Here is a 4,743-nt window from a genome sequence, read left to right as displayed (position 1 = left end):
TGAATGAGAAGTGAGGTGATTCTCCTGTGAAGGACACTGGGATATTAGCCAGAGAGGATTGGAAGACTGAGGGAGAAGAAGCAGGGGTGCAAACCACAATAGCCAAATCTGCAATGGTTTAATTCATAGTGGCCTACCATGACATGAGAACATGCCCAGAGGGTTACAAATGGTTTGCATGATGATTGGGTGGCCAGTGAGGTATGGTGGCTTGCTACATGGATTTTGAGTAGCTCGTTACCCACAGCAAGAAGCCACCCTGGTCAGCTTCTCTGAGCATGACAAGCTGTGCTCTCAAGAATGATCCTCCTGCACCCAACCTGCACTTTAGGCAGGGGTAGAGTCAAAATAAGCCACTGTGGCTTGTTTCCCCGAGCTACAATCACGTGAACCAGGCCTGCTTCACCCATTCACCCACACCCACCACGAATGAGGCAGGCTGATTGCACAACAGAAGCCTTATCCAGAAGCACCATATGTGGCCTGTTGCAGAGCAGCTGCCCTAAGCCAAATGGGAAATAGACCTCTGAATAGGCCTTGGGTTGCATAGGTAATGGTGTTGGTTCAACATTAGTAGGGAACCCAGGGAGCTGGCAATTACCTGCCTCATAGAATATAGGCTGCTATAGGGCCAAAGTATAGCGTGTACTGCCAGGGATAAACAGCAAATAATGAGGGTGGCCTATCAAAGGTAGGCAGCTTGGTCCCCTCCAGATGTTTTGGACTACAACTGCCATTATCCCCAACAATTATACATGCTAACTGGGACTGGTGGGAGTTGTAGTCCAAAATTTGGGAGAACTTGGTTGTCTGCCCCTCCTGTAGCTACTTCAAGAGGATGAAAAAATTGAAATAAAACTGAGTGGCTGGGTTCAAACACCACAAGAAGGCATGATGAGGGAGGGTTATAATTGTTGGCCTATTGTGTTTTTTGAATGTAGTCAGAATGTTTCACCATGTTAAGTTTGGATTTTAGGAACAAACAATAATGTATTCTATGGTTTCCCCATACCACCATAGCTTGTTGTATTTTCTGAACCTAGGATTATGGCTTCTATGGTCCTGGTACACAATTACCACAAGTCCCCTGGAAAGGGCAGCAACTGAAAGAGTCACTCCAGAAACAGGGAGCAATGAACCCTGAATTTGAATTTCAGTAATAGTGGCTAATGGGATTTGTATCATCATGGTAACATAGAAACCACTTGATCATCTGTCAGATCATGGTAAAAAAGTGCAAACCATGGTAACCATGCAGGGTTGCTGTTGTGTTGTGTGAACCCAGCTAGTGAGTGGCTTAAACGGAACAATGTTAATAAAGGGGAATTGATTTTCTTTTTCCTAACAGAAGCCTTATGTGCCATATGGCAGGCTTGTTTGGAAAGTCGGGGACTTTCAAAAGCAGCAGTTTGTGATGTGGCCCAGAACCTGCTAATTGAGCAAATCAAGCCAAAAGCTTTCCTGGATGTTCAGGAATCCTTATGTGTTCCAGTTCTGAAGCCAGATCTTGGGTCTTAGAACTGTGCAGATCATCAACTGTGCAGCTCTTTTGGCTCTTGCCTCTTGGCAGAGCAGCAGAGGCAGAGGCTGGGAGAGTGTGCTGAGGGTGGCCAGGGGACTGGGCAAAGGCAAGGTAGGAGCTGGGCAGAGGAGCAGGGGGACAGGAGCAGCGGAGAGGAAGGGAGGTGGGGCCAGAGAGGCCAGGAGGAAGCAGAGGGGCAGCGGCCTGTGAGGCTTATAAGGTGTCATCCTTTGTCTGCATCCCTTAGATGCAGCCCAAGCTGCCCAGGAACTCCCTTCTCTGGGAGCAGAGTTTTTTTTTTTTTTTTAATTTTTATTTTGTCCGTGTGTGTGTCTGTGGGTGAGTTTTTGTCTGGGAGAACTGGGCGAGTGAAGAGTAGCAGAGGACAGACAAGGCGGGGGAACAAGGTAGGCTCTCTGAGGGGTTCCCAATATCAGGCCAGGAGATGGCCTTGGCGGGAATCACAGGTGTTCCTGTCTGCTGTGGCAGCTGCGACATTTTCGCCCTTCTCCCTCAGAAGAGGCAGGGATACACTTGCCCTTGGTGCAAGCTTGTGACCCTCCTAGAGGAGGAGGTAAGGTATCTGAGGGCTGAGAGAGCTCTCCAGGGCCCCCGGGAGCAGTCCCCCTCCAGACAGAGGGTTGAGGGAGAGGCCATGGGATGAACAGCTGGGGAGGCATGGAGGCATGTCACTCACAGGAAGAGGAGGCCAGCACGGCCTCCATCTTCTCCTGGCACCGATCTGGAGCTGGGAAACAGGTTCTCTCTGCTTGGGGAGGCTGGGGCTGATGAGGACTTGGGGACCAACAGGACCCCAGCCTGGGCCCACATGCGGCCAGGAGGCTGCTGCAGGAGAGGTGAGGGCCAGGGCACGGCCGCCTACCACCACCAGGAAGAGACGGTGCTATGACGTATGGGCCATACCACAGATATATGAGGGTATGGAATGGGCTTCCACAGGAGGTGGTTGAGGCCCCATCGGTGAGGGTGTTCAGGATAGGCTAGACATGCACATGGGAGGCGTGTCGTGAGCGGAGCCGGCTGGAGCGGGGGTCAGACTAGATGGTCCAGGAGGCCCCTTTTGACTCACTATGTTTCTGTGTTTCTATAATGAACTAGACACAGAATGACAGAATTACACATTACTTGGATGGCAAATGACTCTTTAGAAGAGGCCTTGAAAGCAATATTTTCTGAAGGCAACCAAAGACATTCCCCCGCCACACCAGTTTTAATGGTTATAAATTTCATTCCAGTTAAGATATTTTGTTCCTCCCACTCCACTCTCTTATAATGTTACACAAAAGACATTTCATTTCTTTCCTTGTAATGTCTGTTGTTGCTGGGGGCGTTTTTCTTGTGGGGGCAAGGGGAACTTAGACATACATTGTGTGCATGCAGCCAAACAATTAATGTTTAGTTGGGCAGTTTTAGTTCAGACTCAGCTGCAATTCAAATGTTTTTAATATGGTTCTAATTTAGACAAAGTTTCCATTTTGACACACATCAACCAACTGATCTGGGTTAAGTTTGCATGAGAAAATCAAATATAAGGTAAGATTGTCTTTTGTACAGAAGCAGGGTGTAAATAAAACTATTCTAAGGAAGTGTCAGTATAAATATTATGAACTCTTCAGTTTTATGGGGGTGGGGGTTCCTGGAAAAAAATCTGAAAGTTTTTCTTACAGGAGAGGTGGGCAACCATGGGTATTCCAGAGGCCAGTTTCCCTGCAGATCTCCTGGACCACATTTGGTGTCAAGAAAAGAAATCAGCTTGAAAACAAGTTAAATTTGTCCTTAGAAAGCTTCATAGCAATTGCCAACACATTTGGCAACAAACAGCTATTTTTCCCTTTCTTTCTCAATGATTGATGGTGGCACAAGGGGTCAGCAGAGGCCACACGGAGGTCCACATGCAGCCTACCCCACCTTACAGGTTTACTTTGTTAGCCATGCCAGAAATGAAATGGAAAGCTGGCCTGTGATAAGCAGTAAGGGGGCGCAAAGGACGTCACGTCATCCTGAGTCCAGCCCAGTCCACCAACGGCCTTGCTTCATCTCCCAGCCCAAATCACTGTTCCACAAAAGCCTCTGGAGTTGTTAATCATGTACAGGAGAATCCATGCAGTGAAGAGCCAGTGGTAAAGCCTTATGGCTATACTGCTCTGTCTCATGTGCCTTTACTTCTGTCCCCTCCTAACATGGCTGGGAGAGGATGGGCAAGGCGCAAGCGTTAGGACTTACATGGCTTCTAACATAGAGTTTCATTTAGCTTCAAAAAGATATTAAAATTCATATCTAACATCTATGTTTCCCCGCCCCCCACTTTCCTGTTTGCTTTGCAGTATACATAGGAGGGCCTAATCCAGATTTGGACCTCAGCATAGTAGTAAGGGGCTTTTAACCTCCCCCCATCACTGCCCCACAGGCACACTATGGATCCAATGCTGATTACATCCGCTGCACCTCTTGTTGCTGCATGCTATCAAGTCCTCTCCAACTTATGGTGACCTTAGGAATGAATATCCTTGTTGTTAGTAGAAGGGGAGGGAAATGGCCAAACATAATTTCTCTAGGCAGGATTTATTAAGCAGAGAAAATGGAAATCCTGTAAACCTGTAGGTCTCCTCCTTATTAACAGAGCTCTTTAGATTGTTATATAAAGTTATATTTAGTACAACAGATCATAGTGTTCCCAACAGTGCCCGACCCAAATTCAACAAAGTATTTGGATATGTGCTTAACTTCAAGCACTTCAATAATCCCATTGCTGGGCTGCAAAGTCTTTAATCATGCCAGTGCGTGGGTTTGTTTTCAGTTTGTGCTTTATTGACTGGCTCTGAGGTAAGCCCTAATACAGCTTTGTGCATCTCACAGAGATTCTCTTTTGGCTTCCAGAGCTATGGAGTAGTCCCCTTTTTTTAAAAGCAAAACAGCTTTGCTATTTTTAGGGGATTTAATTCCATTCCCTGAACATATTCAATCAATAGCAAAGTTTTAAAACCCTGGAAATATAATGTATAGCTCTCTGTTTTATTCTTTGGCAGAATGTAAGTGGTGGAGATACAGAGAGAAGGAGGACCATTCACAGCTTGATTATTTGGAATCCAGAAGGAGCAAGCAAGTTCTCCAATTTATTTTTATGTACAATGTTGGAAATATGTGTGCATAGTAATGACACTTCCAGATGGACAGTTTTATGTGCAAAATTGGTACATTTC

The 4,743-nt window shown here is 46.5% G+C and overlaps 1 long non-coding RNA gene across 1 annotated transcript in view; it reads left to right on the top strand.

Annotated features, from left to right (window-relative positions):
* Positions 1-4,743, top strand: part of LOC123036324 — a 14,304-nt gene extending 9,561 nt beyond the window's left edge. Inside the window, exon 3 of the long non-coding RNA XR_006417115.1 lies at positions 4,570-4,743. This is a non-coding gene — a long non-coding RNA (uncharacterized LOC123036324). The remainder of the gene's footprint in view (positions 1-4,569) is intronic.

Source organism: Varanus komodoensis, unplaced genomic scaffold, assembly GCF_004798865.1.
Source record: "Varanus komodoensis strain SLA01 unplaced genomic scaffold, ASM479886v1 scaffold8, whole genome shotgun sequence".
NCBI lineage: Eukaryota > Metazoa > Chordata > Lepidosauria > Squamata > Varanidae > Varanus > Varanus komodoensis.
Note: the sequence above shows the minus strand (reverse complement) of the source record. Positions and strands in the feature narration are given on the sequence as shown.